Consider the following 18,540-nt stretch of genomic DNA (forward strand, 5'->3'; position numbering starts at 1 on the left):
GAAGACAAGTGTTATTTGATCATGTGTTAAATAATAAGTAATCAAACTTTTCTTATTTAGTTATCCATATCAAACTTGAGTTATAATCAAACGCAGTTTTAGGACTTTGAAATGGTTAGTATTATTTGATGTAAATAATTTACTGGTAAAAAGCTGATAATAGAAATTCTAGATTTAATTAAAAATGAACGATTAACGTTAATTGCTGTTATAGCATGGAGACTTTATTGTAATTTTGTGCAATATTAAAACTGTTCATTATTATTATTACTGTAATAAATAAAAATGGTACACTATTAATCTAAACCTGTTTTTGTCTGATTATTATTTTGTTGCCAAACCTGTATTTACTTGTTTAAAAAGCTTTATTTGACTGCATAAAACGAAACAAACATGGCAATCTTAGCTTATTCAAATTTTATAAAAAATAAAAAAAATGTTTTGTTTTTTTAATTAAAAACAAAACAGACAAACAAGTTTATGTTTCCATGTGGCCGAGTAGGCTATTGATTGGTAGTCTTGATTCAAGAATTTTCTTGAGAGAGAGCGCGCCCTCTTGTGACAATATTAATTGATTTGCCACTATTAATTACATATTAATTAATATTGCCACAAGAGGGCGCACTTTCTACGACTGAATCGCTACCCTGTATTTATGCGTATAATACATGTGTACATCAAATTTCGTTCTAATGTTTACCACATCGAAATTTTTTTTCTCCAACCCGGAAGACGCCATAGCCTAGCGGATAGGGAGACGGCTTCGGAGGACTACACTGGAGACATCGATGCGGGTTCGAGCCCCGGCCAGGACACCACACCTACATGGAGACACCAGAGGAACGCCCACGGACCCCGGACCACGACGAGGAGGCAACATGGCGGAGATACACCAGGGGGAGGCGTGGACCCGGAGAGAGAGAGAGGGGGGAGTGGTGGACCGGGTAGGAAGGAAAGTGGAGGCGAGATTTTTTTTTCAATTAAATTTTATTTAATTTTAATAAAAAAAATTAAAAAAAATTAAAATTAACGGTGAATGATTTTCTTAAAATCGCCTGAAACGTACGCTCGTTAATTTTTTTTATTTTCCATTAAAGAAAATCCAAAATTGTAAAAACTTTTTTTTTTTGGTAATTCATTTTCTTAGAATCGCCTGAAACGCATGCTCGTTAATTTTTATTTGAATATTTTTTTTTTGCCTAAAAAACTCTAAAAATCACTGAAAATTACAAAACTGGAGAGTCAAAACCCTTCAAAACACCCTTAAAACAGTACAGGATACACTACAGAGTGTCCTATTAACATTCTACATGTAATACGTATTCTGGTGACAAAAATATCCACAGGAAAGTGGTTTTTTCAATAAATATTTGCTTATATAACTCTAAAAACGGCACTTAGCGTAAATTGTACATGCTGTAACTCTTATTTACATCAATTTAAATGCACAGAACACACGTTCGTGACTTCTAACCTTCAAACTTCTTATTTTATATTGTAACAGATAGTATGCTTCGCTTTACTGTGAATTATGAAGCTGTCTTATTTAATTAGCTTGTTTAAAAAGGGTCTTTTTATACACAATAACCTTGATAACATAAGCTATATTTAACAAGTGTGTGAAGAAATTAGTCTGGTACCTACAGTAAGAATAGTGTTGTAAAAGCACTAAGAGACAGGAAGCCAGACTTCCAAACTGTTGCTAAAAATGGTATGGAAGCTTAGAACGACCATCTGCATTGACAAATTTCCAAGTTAAACACATCAAAAAAATCTAAAAAGAAATTGATAACTCTGTATTTTAGGGTTCTCATGTATTTGCAGAATCTACTTTTCAAGATAAAATGGTGGAAAGATACAATACGGAACTTTAAGTACTAAGCATAAAACTTTATGGACATGCAGATGTTCACTCTAAGTTTCCATATATTTGCATTCTGTTTAAAACTAAAGGCCCTGCTCAATTTGTACAATGTTTTACAGTTAAATATCATCACGTGTAATACAAATCCACATTTACCACATAATAAAAATCAAACTAAGCATTTCAAACATGTTTTAACTCTAACTGACCTGTGTAAAAATTATGTTCACTTTACATTAACCATGCATACGTACAACAAGATTGCATGACTTTTTTACTTCATTGCTTTGTATTCAGTGCTCTTTGATTTCTGCATGTCATTACCCATTCTTCAGGCCTGATGCTTCATTCTTGTAAGGGGAAGGCAGCTGTTTCTCAGTTAAACGCAAGAGTAAGAGGACCATTTTGGGCACCAAGGCAATGACAAAGACTGAGTGCATGGAGGCAATTGCAGCGTAATTTGTCTCCGCAAAGTATCAGGCCTGATGCACAGGAGTTATAAAATGCACACGACTATATCGAGCAATGTTTTTACTTCATGACATAAACAGCCACATAGGGCTCAACATGGCAAAGATCTGTTTACGCAGTACACTTTACTTTGATTTAAATTCATAGCTTTTGAATAAAATATAAACTTTGTCAAGTTGTAAACAGTAAAGACTGATGTCTGAGTGGTTTTTTGAGAGTCCATTTGTAAACAGATCTTTTTACAACAATTTAAAACTCACTACGTGAGACGTACCTTAACATCTTAGTATGGAATGAATCACAAAGTTGAACTGAATCAGCTTGAGACGCTGAGAAGATGACGTATTTGAAGTCATGACAAGGCAGCATCTCACAGGCTCTCTTCAATCAGGCTGGCGCATCTTTCATACCAATGCTTGTCGTCATCTTGGGTGTTCTATAAACAAGTTCACAAGACAAAATGAATGCTCATGAATTATATGTCAAGAGGAAAACATTGTATACAGATGTAATTCAGTTTGTAGAAGGGGCTGATGATTGGTGGTGGATCCAGATTGGCAGAAAAGTGTTGTACATCTCAAGGGATGTTCATATTGGGGACAGGTCAAGAACGGCAGATGGGTGGTGATGAGGATACAGAATTATACAGAATCATAGCGGCGACGGGTCTAGAAAAACAAACAAGTGTTTTGTACCTCAGGCAGTGATACAGATTTGAAGTACAAGGGGTAATAACATTGGCGGCGGGTCTAAGAAAACAGAGTAAGCATTTTGCACCTTCGGCATTGACACAGATTGAAAAGTACTAGAGGTAGGCTAAGGACGGGTTTAAAGGCAGTGGACAAGTGGAAACAGCTTTGAAGTCGAACCGTCCCCCCCCCCTTACCCCAGTCAATGAGATCATAGGCACATCATTGTACCCTCATAGTTGAAAAGTCTTGAAAAGTTTAATAGAAAAGATGTTGATGGTTTGATGGTTGACAAATAAAGCATGTGTTTACATGTTGTACCTTCGACACTAAACTAAGGGGCCATTCACAGTTGACAACATTTTCACAAGCGTACAAAGCATACGCTGGGAGAGGGGGTTTATGCCCGGCATACAGTTTTCTGAAAAAGTGTTTTTAAATCTAACATTAAACAATAAAATCTTAGCCTACAAGAAGTTTCATAGCCATTTTAGCATTGTAAGACTGACAACTAATTGAATTATACCATTTAATAAACAGTATCACTTTCTTCAAATGATTACCTCTAGCAAATTATCAAGCCCTTCACTGTCAGCGCAGCAACCACCACTCGGCTGCTGACACCCCCCCCCCACCCCCTGATAAGTTGGGTGGGGTGGGTCTTGAATGGCAGACACAGATTTGAAGGGGTAAAATGTTGGGGGCGGGTCCTGAATGGCAGACAAGTGGGGCGCATATTGGGATTGATACAGATTTGAAGTAGAAGGGGTAAAATGTTGGGGGTGGGTACTGAATGGCAGAAAAATGGGGTGCATATGATTGATACAGATTTGAAGTACAAGGCTAACATTTTGGGTCCTACTACTTGCCGTCAACTCGCCGTCAACTCACTTGCGCCGTCAACTCGCCGTCAACTCCTCCAATGTACATTTAAAACCCACAAAAGAAGCATAGAACTGTAAAGTATCAGCTCAAAGAGAATTCGCGAAAGTTTTAGGTCATATTTCGGAATAAAAATTGAGTTTTTCTCTCGTGAAAAAATTATCTCGAAACAGCAAAACCGTCGGCCGCCATCTTGCTTTTTCACATTGATTAGTCTTGGCCCAAGATGTCAATGATTGGTACTTTATTTCTATCAACACAAAGTCGTTTTTGTGAATGAATTTTTACCGAAAACCATGAGAAAAATGTAGTTTAGCCCAAACTTAACACTTCCGTGTCCCATGTATAAATTTTTCATGTAAATTTAATGAGTTGACGGCACGAAAATGAGTTGACGGCGAGTTGACGGCAAGTCGGCGAGTTGACGGCAAGTAGTAGGACCGAACATTTTGGGTCTGGGTCCTGCATGGCATAAAAGTGGGGTGCATAGGATTGATACAAATTTGAAGGGTAAAATGTTGGGGCGGGTCCTGAATGGCAGAAAAGTGGGGCGCATAGGATTGATACAGATTTGAATTAGAAGGGGTAAAATGTTGGGGGTGGGTCCTGAATGGCAAACAAGTGGGATGCATAGGATTTATACAGATTGATACAGATGTAGGAGAAGGGGTAAAATGTGGGGGGGGGGCCTGAATGGCAGAAATTCCTGCCATTCAGGACCCCCCCCCCCCCCCCCCACATTTGAGTGGGGTGCATATTTGGTCCTCTGCTGCTTCAATTTAATTGTTTTTAGAGTTTGTTTTATAAAAACACATTATGTGGTATTATAGAAATAGGGAGTTTACCTGTTCAGTTGGGTAAAAAAATGCTATCATGGATTTAAAAAGTGGCCTCCTTCTTTCTTGTATAAAGCCAAAACGAGAAACTGTTTTATTTTTTTAAAGTATGTAGGCCTAACATGTGAAGTAGAAGGGGTAACATGTTTAATGGCAGAAAAGTGGGGTGCATATTGGATTGATAGTGATTTGAAGTACATGTAGAAGAGGTAAAATGTTGGGGGCGGGTCCTGAATGGCAGACAAGTGGGGTGCATAGGGTTGATATAGTTTGAAGGGGTAAAATGTGGGGTGCATATTATTGTGTTCACTGCTGCTTAAATTTTATTGTTTTTAGAGTGTTTTTTAATAAGAAAACATCTAAATATTTTCATACTGATTGGAGCACTTTTTTAATGAGTGGTATTATAGAAATAGGGAGCTGACCTGTTCAGTTGGGTAGAAAAATGCTATCATGGATTTAAAGTGGCCTCCCTCTTTCTTGGAAAAAGCCAAAACGAGAAACTGTTTTTTTTAAGTATGTAAGTAGAAGGGGGTAACATGGTGGGGGCGGATCCTGAAGGCAGAAAAGTGGGGTGCATGTTTTGGGTTGATACAGATTGGAAGTGAAGAAGGGGGTAACATTTTTGGGGTGGGTCCTGAATTACAGAAAAGTGGGGTGCATATTTCGGTTTGATACTTGCGATCGAAGGGGTTATATGTTTTGGCTGACAGATTTCAAGTGAAGAAGGGGTAAACATGTTGGGGTGGTCCTGAATGACAGACAAGAGATGCTAAAAAAATGCTATCATAGATTAAAAAAGTGGCCCTTAATTTCTTGTAATAAACCAAAATGAGAAACTGTTTTTTTATTTTTGTATGTAGGCCTAAGATTTGAAGCAGAAGGGGTAACATATTGGGGGCAGATCCTGAAAGCCCAAAAGTGGGGTGCATATTTCAGTTTGATACTTTATAATTTTAAAGTTTTATAATTATACAGTTTCACCAGAAAACAAAGACATTTTCAAAGTTTGGTTACTTATATCTCCATGTAATTTTTTGAAGGGGCATTATAGACGTTAGATTCACATTATTGATTTCTAAAGTACACACATCTAATGATGAGAGTATTTGTAAGTTTTGAGAACTCACCGTTATAATTTGAAGCGGTGATGTTCAAAACTGAATTCCATGAATTCCATGGTGCAATTGGATTCCAAACATCCCTTGATGAGATCTGCACAAAAAAAATAATGTCAAACAACATTCAATTCCAATAAACTGTCATGGGAAATTATTATCATTTTTTCAAGCAGATTAGACTGAAAAGTTCCTAAAAAAATTTGAGTTTCTAAAACTATGTCAAAAATATTCAACCTTATATTACTTAAGTTTAAGGCTTGACAATATTTTGTGTTACTGCTTGGCATCCAATGACCTGAAAATAAATTTGTGTTTCTGACAAAAATATGCCAACCAATTTAAACTTAAAAGAGAAATTCTCGCAAATTTAATTAAGGGTCTGATTTTTGAGACAGGACAATTTTTTTATTCTAATTGGCATCAAATGACCCCCCCCCCCCCCCCACAAAAAAAGATAGATATAGATGGGGGAAAAACACTTGGTGCTTTGAAAAATATATAGTGACTAAATTGTCAACAAATTTAAATCAAAGAGAGAATTTTTTATAATTTCTCACCAAACAGATTTTCCAAACTGAAAAACTAAACCTATGGTGTTACTAACTGATCACAATAAAATATCTTAAGGCGAATCAAAGTAAAAAAATACCAGGCATCAAATGGCCTTAAACTAGTTTTCTCAAAAATAATCATAATATGAAAACTCGAACCAGAGAGAAAAGTTAAAACAAAAATTATTATCAATAGCATTGCAATCATTATCACTGTAAAAAATAAACTAATTCATGTACAATAAATGTTAAAGTCGCGTGAATTGTTTTTCTTTAATATGGCCCCGCCCCCCCCCCCCCCATAAAAAAAAGTTTCACAGGGAAAACAAAACAAAATAGAAACTAAACATTTAAATGTGTGGGGACTCAAAACACTGTTTGGTCTTTGGTTGGTTGGAATCTTGGCTTGAAATAGGACCAAAAACTACTGTAAGTGTAAGCAGAGACAACTACTATGTACACGTACAACTACGTACAGTCACCCACCACATGCCAGAGGGCCGCGCCGTACAATGGTCAGGTACCACCGGTCAGGGTGTACGGCGATCATGCGGTAAGAGTCGTGTTCTCGTTAAAATCAAAACAATAACATGCACACATAAAAGTATCAGGAAATGCGTGTTTCTAAATATATCACTTTAAAACATACCTTGATAGGTCCAGTCAGCCTCTGATGAACAGCCACATTTACATGAATCCTATTGATGGTCTTGAAGGAGACATTTTGCCTGACAAAAATCAGCATGATCAACGTCAAAATAATTTCCTTGTTTACTACCTGCCTAAAACTGACCTCTAAAGGGCGCACTCCGTAATCAAATTAAAAGGGGCTGGATTTCACGGATGGCACAGAAACACACACAGACCCTTTTCGAAACCACGGCTTCGGATTCGACTTAATGCTCCATCCTCTCGTTTAGCCATAATAAAAAATAAAAATAAAATAGAGTGTATACAAGGCTCATGCAACTGGCAGGGGGCCAAAACTAGCCTGGGCCAAATCTTAAGACAAAGCCGTGGATTCGAAAATAACCCAACTCTAAACTTTTGTAATTAAAGCAGTTTCAGAAATTAAAACGATGATAAATCTAACTTATTTGTTTACTTAAAGACAATTTACACTATTGGTAATTGTCAAAGACCACCAGTCTTCTCACTTGGTGTATCTCAATATAATTATGCACAAAATAACAAACCTGCGAAATTAATTTGAACTCAATATTATTGGTCGTCGAAGTTGTGAGATAATAATGGAAGAAAAAAACACCCTTGTCACACGAAGTAGTGCTTTCAGCAGATGTTTGATTTCGGCGGAACCTCAATATTCTACCTCTGAGGTCTCGAAATCATATTCAAATTATTTTAGTGGAAAATTACTTCTTTGTCGAAAACTACATTACTTCAGAGGGAGCCGTTTCAACAGCTCTCCGTGGCTTTACCAAGTAATTATTTTTGAGATAGTGTCCAGTGTCTTTAGCAAACTGTCTGGACTCATAAGTTTATTTTTTGAGTTACAATAATTTGTAGCTAGCTTTGGCTTATTGTTTTCTGGTCCTGAATGGCAGACAGTGGGGTTGAAACAGATTTGTAGGGGTAATTTGGGGTTTGGGCTTCTGAATGGCACAAAAGTGGGGCGCATATTGGATTGATACAGATTGAAGTAGAAGGGGTAGAATGTTGGGGGCGGGTCCTGAGTGGCAGACAAGGGGTGCATGTTTTAGGTTGTACAAATTTGAAGTAGTTAGAAGGGGTAACATGTTGGGGTGGGTCCTGAATGGCAGAAGAGTGGGGTGCATAAGTCCGATTGATACTTTAGATCGCCTAAAAAAAACAACTTATTTTTCACTGCTGCCTCAGTTGTTTTTTGTTCACAATATTTTCATCTGGGGATAGGGAGTTGACTAAGCCAGTTGGGTAAAACATTCTTTCTTGGGTTTACAACAGGGCCTCCTCATTCTTTCTTTTAAAAAGCCCAGACAATAAACTATTTTTCAAGTATTTAGGCCTAAGACATTAATTTGAAGTAGAAGGGGTTACACGTTGGGGCGGATCCTAAAAGGCAGAAATGTGGGGTGCATATTTTGTTCACTGCTGCTTTTTAATAAGAAAACATCTAAACATTTTCATATTGATTGGGGCACTTTTTTAATGAGTGGTATTATAGAAATAGGGAGTTGACCTGTTCAGTTGGGTAAAAAATGCTATACCGGATTTAAAAAGTGGCCTCCCTCTTTCTTTAAAAAAGCCAAAACGAGAAACTGTTTTTTTTTTAAGTATGCAGGCCTAACAAACACATCGAAGTAGAAGGGGGTAACATGTTGGGGCGGACCCTGAAGGCAGAAAATTGGGGTGTATGTTTTGGGTTGATACAGATACTTTAAGTTACAATAATTTAGCTAGCATTGGCTTTTTGTTTTCTTCATTTTCATAAAAGCTGTTTAGCAAAACAAAAATCTGCTTAGCAATATTAAAGTTTAGACTCCTCCATGTTACCCGAGGTTTATGTCCCCGCCCACCCCCCCCCCCCCCCCGACTAAAGCAACACATTTTGTACCATATCATCATGCCAGAGGGCCCAATATCATAGAGCTTTTTGAGCAGGGAATTATTGCTTAACAATTTGCTGCTTAGCAAAGTGAAGCATGATAGCAGAGATAAATTTTACATTTGACATGCTATTTTGGATGGTAACTCTATTCTGGTAATCATAATTATTTTGTGCTAAGCTACTTTTTGTGCTCAATAAGCTCTATGCAAGTGGGCCCAGGCTTTATAGACATGGACACCTTTGGCAATTATTGTCAAAAAGCAGTGCTCTCACTTGGTATATCTCAACATTATTATGCAGAAAATAACAAACCTGTGAAAAAGTTTGCTCACTTGGTGTATCTCAACTATATCATGCATATTAATAAAAGACCTGTGAAAATTTGGGCTCTTCGAATTTGCGAGAGAATACTTGGAGAGAAAACACCCTTGTCGCGCAAGTTGGGTGCTTTCCTAGCCTGGAATTCGAGGCTTCAGCTGAGGTCTCTTATTCAAATTATTTGAGTGATAATTTTACTTCTTTCTCAACAACTACGTTACTTCCGAGGGAGCCATTTCCCACAATGTGTTATACTATCAACAGCTCTCCGTTACTCGTTACCATCATGTATGATAACAATTGTTTTTAGTAATTACCAACAGTGTCCAGAGCCTTTAAAGGGAAGGTAAATGTTTGGTAATTACTCATAACAAATATTAACTTAAAAACCGACTAAAATAATAAAAGACTTCTAGCTAGGAGTCTTTTATTCTTATCTGAAAGCACACACATACAAATATTGTCCAACAACGGTGTTTTTTCTTTCGTCATTATTTTTCTCACAACTTCGCGAGCCCAAATTTTCACAGGCATGTTTTTATTGTTACTTTTTGGTTATGGTGGGATACACCAAGTGAGAAGACTGGTCTTTGACAATTACCAAACGTGTACCTTCCCTTTAATGCAACTAATAAGGATAACAAAACGAAGCTCTCCCCATTGGTCAAATCGTCATTGGACGATTTTATTGTTTACTATCTGAGAGTACTCCTATAACAAATTTGAATCCGGAGGCACTTTTTATTTGAACAGATGCTAACCTTTTATTAAAAAAGCATGTTCTCTCTGTAAACACAATGATAAATAAAATATACGATACATGTATTTGAATATATAATAATTAAATGTTGAGCCATTTTGTGCCTACCCCCCCCCCCCCCCTCATTCAGAGCTGAGAGTGCAGTTAAATAAAGTTTCACCCATTAGTCCATTGTTGATAAACAAAGTGCGCCGGTTGGCAAAACAATCAATGTGTTGAAAACATTGTGACAACATTCAACATTTTCGGTAAAGATTTATGGTTTGAAATATCTCTTTATAACTTGTTTCCAACAAATTAAACATATTTTTAAATATTTCTGTAACATTTCTACAAACGATGGAGATCTGTTTTTGATTTGCATTATGGCTTTCCATATCTTTCCAATTCGTTTGGCAAAAACTCAGGTTGTGACCTTACAATACGAAGGTCTATAGGTAAATACTGAGTATGCCACTCGGTCAGAGTGAGTCTCCATGACTACCGTAATGTTCCAACTCCCGAATTCCAGTTCCTCAATGTACTGTCCACTAGCATCCTAGAAAACAGAACGAGAGAAGACAGCACTGAGTTTATATTGTAACAAATTAGGGCAATTATATGCAAGCAATTTAGACAAATTATGCGAACAAGTGTAAACAAAATACCGTTAACAAAGGGCTAGATAGCTCAGCTGGTATATAACATCACACATTAATCTGGAGGTCATTGATTCAAATCCCGCCGTTTTTAATTTCCCTTTGTTTAACCACAAAGTATTTTACCCAATCAGTTTCCCTTATAATATAACTAAAAACCAAATACTTGCATTTGTAATAAGTACAGTTTTGAAACTAAGCTTTTAACAAGCACATGTAAAGAGAAAAATCAATATTTACAAACCTGTAGAGAAAAAAAATGATAAGTTATTTACAAACCTGTAGAGAAAACCCAAATTAATTATTTACAAACCTGTAGAGAAAAAAAAATAATAAGTTAGTTACAAACCTGTAGAAAAAACAAAAATTGATAAGTTAGTTACAAACCTGTAGAGAAAACAAAAATAAATAAATTATTTACAAACCTGTAGAGAAAATAGAGAAACAAAATTAAATTAGTTATTTACAAACCTGTATAGAAAAAAAATGATAAGTTATTTACAAACCTGTAGAGAAAATAAAAATTAATAAGTTAGTTACAAATCTGTAGAGAAAATAGAGAAAACGAAAATCAATAAGTTATTAAAAAACCTGTAGAGAAAATAGAGAAAACAAAAATGTATAAGTTATTTACAAACCTGTAGGAAAAACAAAAATCAATAAGTTAGTTACAAATCTGTAGAGAAAACAGAGAAAACGAAAATCAATAAGTTATTTACCAACCTATAGAGAAAACAAAAATTGATAAGTTATTTACAAACCTGTAGAGAAAAAAAAATCAATAAGTTATTTACAAACCTGTAGAGAAAACAAAAATTCATAAGTTAGTTACAAATCTGTAGAGAAAATAGAGAAAACGAAAATCAATAAGTTATTTACAAACCTATAGAGAAAACAAAAATTCATCAGTTATTTACAAACCTGTAGGGAAATAGAGAAAACAAAAATTGATAAGTTATTTACAAACCTGTAGAGAAAACAAAAATCAATAAGTTATTTACAAACCTGTAGAGAAAACAAAAATTGATAAGTTATTTACAAACCTGTAGAGAAAAAAAAAATTGATAAGTTATTTACAACCTGTACAGAAAAAAAAAATCATAAGTTATTTACAAACCTGTAGAGAAAACAAAAATTCCCAAGTTAGTTACAAATCTGTAGAGAAAATAGAGAAATCGAAAATTGATAAGTTATTTACAAACCTGTAGAGAAAACAAAAATCAATAAGTTAGTTACAAATCTGTAGAGAAAACAAAAATTCATAAATTAGTTACAAATCTGTAGAGAAAATAGAGAAAACGAAAATCAATAAGTTATTTACAAACCTGTAGGGAAATAGAGAAAACAAAAATGTATAAGTTATTTACAAACCTGTAGAGAAAACAAAAATCAATAAGTTAGTTACAAATCTGTAGAGAAAACAGAGAAAACGAGATCAATAAGTTATTTACCAACCTATAGAGAAAACAAAAATTCATAAGTTATTTACAAGCCTGTAGGGAAATAGAGAAAACAAAAATTGATAAGTTATTTACAAACCTGTAGAGAAAACAAAAATCAATAAGTTATTTACAAACCTGTAGAGAAAACAAAAATTCATAAGTTAGTTACAAATCTGTAGAGAAAATAGAGAAAACGAAAATCAATAAGTTATTTAAAAACCTGTAGAGAAAATAGAGAAAACAAAAATGTATAAGTTATTTACAAACCTGTAGAGAAAACAAAAATCAATAAGTTATTTACAAATCTGTAGAGAAAACAGAGAAAACAAAAATTCATAAGTTAGTTACAAATCTGTAGAGAAAATAGAGAAAACGAAAATCAATAAGTTATTTACAAACCTATAGAGAAAACAAAAATTGATAAGTTATTTACAAACCTGTAGGGAAATAGAGAAAACAAAAATTGATAAGTTATTTACAAACCTGTAGAGAAAACAAAAATCAATAAGTTATTTACAAACCTGTAGAGAAAACAAAAATTGATAAGTTATTTACAAACCTGTAGAGAACAAAAAAATTGATAAGTTATTTACAAACCTGTAGAGAAAACAAAAACTCATAAGTTAGTTACAAATCTGTAAAGAAAATAGAGAAAACGAAAATCAATAAGTTATTATTTTACAAACCTGTAGAGAAAACAAAAATTCATAAGTTAGTTACAAATCTGTACAGAAAATAGAGAAAACGAAAATCAATAAGTTATTTACAAACCTGTAGAGAAAACAAAAATTGATAAGTTATTTACAAATCTGTGAAGAAAATAGAGAAAACGAAAATCAATAAGTTATTTACAAACCTGTAGAGAAAACAAAAATCAATAAGTTAGTTACAAATCTGTAGGGAAATAGAGAATACAAAAATTGATAAGTTATTTACAAACCTGTAGAGAAAACAAAAATCAATAAGTTATTTACAAACCTGTAGAGAAAACAAAAATTCATAAATTAGTTACAAATCTGTAGAGAAAATAGAGAAAACGAAAATCAATAAGTTATTTACAAACCTGTAGGGAAATAGAGAAAACAAAAATCAATAAGTTATTTACAAACCTGTAGAGAAAACAAAAATTCACAAGTTATTTACAAATCTGTAGGGAAATAGAAAAAACAAAAAATCATAAGTTAGTAACAAATCTGTAGAGAAAATAAAGAAAACGAAAATCAATAAGTTGTTTACAAACCTATAGAGAAAACAAAAAATCACAAGTTATTTACAAACCTGTAGGGAAATAGAGAAAACAAAAATCAATAAGTTATTTACAAACCTGTAGAGAAAACAAAAATTCATAAGTTAGTTACAAATCTGTAGAGAAAATAGAGAAAACGAAAATCAATAAGTTATTTACAAACCTATAGAGAAAACAAAAATTGATAAGTTATTTACAAATCTGTGAAGAAAATAGAGAAAACGAAAATCAATAAGTTATTTACAAACCTATAGAGAAAACAAAAATTCACAAGTTATTTACAAACCTGCAGGGAAATAGAGAAAACAAAAATTGATAAGTTATTTACAAACCTGTAGAGAAAACAAAAATCAATAAGTTATTTACAAACCTGTAGAGAAAACAAAAATTGATAAGTTATTTACAAACCTGTAGGGAAATAGAGAAAACAATAATTGATAAGTTATTTACAAACCTGTAGAGAAAACAAAAATCAATAAGTTATTTACAAACCTGTAGAGAAAACAAAAATTGATAAGTTATTTACAAACCTGTAAAGAAAACAATAATCAATAAGTTATTTACAAACCTGTAGAAAAACAAAAATATTCATAAGTTAGTTACAAATCTGTGAAGAAAATAGAGAAAACGAAAATCAATAAGTTATTTACAAACCTGTAGAAAAACAAAAATATCATAAGTTAGTTACAAATCTGTGAAGAAAATAGAGAAAACGAAAATCAATAAGTTATTTACAAACCTGTAGAGAAAACAAAAATCAATAAGTTATTTACAAACCTGTAGAGAAAACAAAAATTCATAAGTTATTTACAAACCTGTAGGGAAATAGAGAAAACAAAAATTGATAAGTTATTTACAAACCTGTAGAGAAAACGAAAATCAATAAGTTATTTACAAACCTGTAGAGAAAACAAAAATTCATAAGTTAGTTACAAATCTGTAGAGAAAATAGAGAAAACGGAAATCAATAAGTTATTTACAAACCTGTAGAGAAAACAAAAATTCATAAGTTATTTACAAACCTGTAGGGAAATAGAGAAAACAAAAATTGATAAGTTATTTACAAACCTGTAGAGAAAACAAAAATCAATAAGTTATTTACAAACCTGTAGAGAAAACAAAAATTCATAAGTTATTTACAAACCTGTAGAGAAAACAAAAATTCATAAGTTAGTTACAAATCTGTAGAGAAAATAGAGAAAACGAAAATCAAAAAGTTATTTACAAACCTATAGAGAAAACCTGTAGGGAAATAGAGAAAACAAAAATTGATAAGTTATTAACATACCTGTAGAGAAAACAAAAATCAATAAGTTATTTACTTACTGGAAATTATAAAACTTGCGAAACAATTTAATTTTATACAAACCTGTAAAGATATGTACGTACACACGGTTGCAAATAATGAGGTGACCCAACCTAAAGACATCGATTATTACACATAATTGCTGGATATAGACGGATTTGACTTATGAGATGAACATAAGAGGAACCGGAACATTACCCCCTTTTTTCTAAAATCTCCTCACTTATAAAAGAATCTTAGATTCAAGCAGTATATTATTTTGGTCTAGTAGTAGAATCAAGGGCCTTTTGTTTGACGTGAACGTACGAGCTCGTTCCCATCCCCAGTAAACAACAAGCGCGTTCGTTGCATGCATACGGGAAACCTTTGGTACCAGACTACTCACGTCTTTAATTAAGGAGCTCAACAATTGGATCTTAAAAAGCCATTCATTCCTCGAGACCAATCAAAATCATTCTTATGTCTCTAGAAGAGAATTGTCTATTGCTTGCGATTCAGTTGTATAATGAATGGAACGGTGTTGCTGTTCAATCTAGTGAGCGGCCGGGGAAACCGAGTTTACCTCCATGAATGTACACTTTTGAGCTCTTTTAGTTAGTCAAAAAGGGGATAGTTGCATGTTGAGAAATACAGTTTTGGGTTTTTTCAAAAAGAACGCACTCGACTCATAGGTGGATGTATGGTGACCATGCGGTCAGGGTCGTGTAATCGTTAAAATCAAAACATGCAAACATAAAGGTGTCAGGGTATGCGTGTTTCTCAATATATCACTCTAAAACATACCTTGATAGGTCCGGCCATCCTTTGTCAAACAGCCACATTGACACGAAGCCTATGGATGGGCTTGAAGGAGACATTTTGCCTGAAGTACAACATAAAAATATCAACGATTATCAACATCAAAATTACCCGCTTCATTACCTACCTAAAACTGAGCTACAGAGGGCGCACTCCACAAATAAATCCTTAATAAGTTACGAAAATAATTGTTAAACAACTTTTGAATGATTTAATTTCAACGCCTAAATTTAACCTACCAATTTGTAATAGGAAGTTTGACAACTTAAAATATCTCTTATTGGCTATAATTGACCTTTATTGTGCTGCATCCATCTTGGTCACGTTCCTCGTATCAAACAATAGTAATTGATGCTAATAATCATTTTGCAAAATATGAAACAGACTATTTTGTTCTTCCAGCCTCAGTTTGGTAACATTGATACCAATGGGAGAAATTCAAGATGGCTGCACCATGATCAAGGTCTATAGGGGTGGCCCTACGCTAGATTTTTGGTTGAAAAAAACATAACTATCGACCGAAATCTACTAAGCCGACTGATGGTTCCCTCTCTGCAAATGTTGGTGTTTAGCAGCTCAATGAAATTGGGCCATGTTAACAGCAGGCATGCTCTTACATACTGGATGTTGGTAAATCCACACTTAATCTTTATTTATAAACTACCCTCATTGAAACAGTAGGCAGAACGGTCGGGTGACCGCAATCAGATTTGGCTCTTAATTCATTCCGTGCCAAGCAGTCTCAATTCATAACTGGCTGAGCAAACCAACTTTGTCAACTCTAAATAGGTCTCTGGTCTTACACGGAAGTTCCCATGTAGCTCGTCAGGACTAAGGTTGACATCTGGCAATCTGGACTGAAACTTTAAATACCTCTGAATCAAAGATGTAGCATTGCAGAGTACTCCTAGGTTCTTGAGGAAGGTGGGGGGGGGGGGGCGGCGAGTGAATCTGAAGCTGCCTGTTTTCAGGTGTCAAATAATATGGGCTGGGATGGAAAGTTGTCGACTCCAACAAATTAAGTTCTTCAGGAAGCCACACTCAGCGATATCCTGCTGAGGGTTACGTTTGTTTACGACGCTTTGAATTACTCATACTCTGGTTTATGAGGACAGTCATCCTTTCTGACTCTCTCACATCCCCCTCCCATCTCCTCTTCTTTCTTAGACAATGCAAAAAGTGTGAGAAACCGTCCCCAGGGAAAGCATGTCTCTCTCCGAAGTTAAAGGCACTGCACAGTACTGGTAATACTCAAAATAATTGTTAGAGTCAACAGCTTTTGAGAGCTGTTGATAGTATAACACATTGTGAGAAACTGGTCCCTCTCAAGTACAATATTTTTGAAAAAAAGTACTTTCTCTCCAGAGAAGTCTTTTTATTTAAATAGGCATCTTAAAGAGTTTATTCGTATCAACTGGTATTGGCCTCTGATGATGTTTTTTTTGTTTTACACGTGACGGTTGTTAGCAACAAAGTGTGGCGTTTGTTCCATTTGACTGCAGCGATTTTCTATTTATTTTTGTGAAAGATTTTAACGGCAAAAAAAAAAAAAAAAAAAGGAAGTTTGTGCACTAGTTCCAATTTGTCTTAATTGTTTTTCTGTACTCGGTTCGTTTTGTAACCCATCAATTAATTATATAAATTACGCTATCATCAGTCCTCCACTCTTTAGGGATCAACATTGAGGAAAGAACAAGCAGAACGATGTCTGGAATTCTCTTTATATAAACTATTGAAGAGCCACTCGTTCCGTCCCCCATACCAATCTTGCAAAGAGCCATAATCGCGGACAACTCTTTTATGAGTGAAACACGGGTACTTTCAACTCCATTATAGTAGAGTGTGAAGCTCAGCATTTTCTGTATGTGTTTCAATTTCTTTCCTGAAACATAACTTCAGTGCAGGTCAAATCTGAGGCAAGTTGTTTAGTGAAACTCTGTGTCTTTTAAAAGAAAGTCAGCCTGACTGGCTATGGTTGGGACTGGAATGTGATGACACTTTAGTACTACTTTGCCTCAAAGGAAGTGAGTCACTGCAATACCCTATAGGTTGAATAATACAAATCAACAATCGGTAACGGGTCCATGTTTCACTAGTTTGGGAGTTGGAAAGATTGAACAAACCAAGACTGAACTGTTTAAAGGCACTGGACACTATTGGCAATATTACTCAAAAATAATTTTTAGTTTAAAAAATCACATGGTAACGAGCAATGGACAGCTGTTGATAGTACAACACATTGTGAGAAACGGTTCCCTCTGAAGTAGTTTTTGAGAAGGAGGTAAATGACAATAGATGGACCAAAAGGCAATGGATTTACATGAGGAGGGTTACATCTCACACTGGATGCACACAGCCTAAATGATCAATGATGATGATGATGATGATGATGATGACGATGATGATGATGATGATGATGATGATGATGATGATGATGATGATGATGATGATGATGATGATGATGATGATGATGATGATGATGATGATGATGATGACGACGACGACGATGATGATGATGATGATGATGATGATGATGATGATGATGATGATGATGATGATGATGATGATGATGATGATGATGATGATGATGATGATGATGATGATGATGATGATGATGATGATGATGATGATGATAAAGGAACTCATGTTCAAATGAAATAAACACAAATAAACATAATAATGCCACTTGCGGTTTCAACAACATGAAGATAGCGACATGTGACTAATTGCTCCTTATACATTCACAAGATAAGTGCAAAAGTGCATTGACACTGCAGAAGATGTTGTGATCTTATAGTTCCGTCAAAGGAAGCTTAATGGGCTTGAATGATACACACGTTTAAAAGGTTAAGTTCACGATGTCTTACACATTGCATTTTTATTTGTATACAGTTTGATCATAGTGTTGTTGGTGTTGACCGGGAGCCATTATTGGACCCACAAGCGCATTATGCCTGATTCAACAGGATATTTACCGAAATGACCGCACAATAGACTGGTTCCTGCAAAGATTGAGGGCGGAATGACTAGCATATGTTTGTTAATTAGAGTGGCCATGGGACTGGAGTCA

The 18,540-nt window shown here is 34.7% G+C and overlaps 1 long non-coding RNA gene across 1 annotated transcript; it reads right to left on the reverse strand.

The window, feature by feature from the left end:
- Positions 1–1,130: 1,130 nt before the first annotated feature.
- On the reverse strand, positions 1,131–7,180 carry LOC117302383. Its single transcript, XR_004520419.1, has 3 exons — positions 7,064–7,180; positions 5,873–5,957; positions 1,131–2,771 (listed from the first exon to the last, which is right to left on the reverse strand). It is a non-coding gene; the product is annotated as an uncharacterized LOC117302383 (long non-coding RNA).
- Positions 7,181–18,540: the final 11,360 nt, after the last annotated feature.

This window comes from Asterias rubens, chromosome 18 (genome assembly GCF_902459465.1).
Source record: "Asterias rubens chromosome 18, eAstRub1.3, whole genome shotgun sequence".
In the NCBI taxonomy this organism is placed as follows: Eukaryota; Metazoa; Echinodermata; class Asteroidea; order Forcipulatida; family Asteriidae; genus Asterias; species Asterias rubens.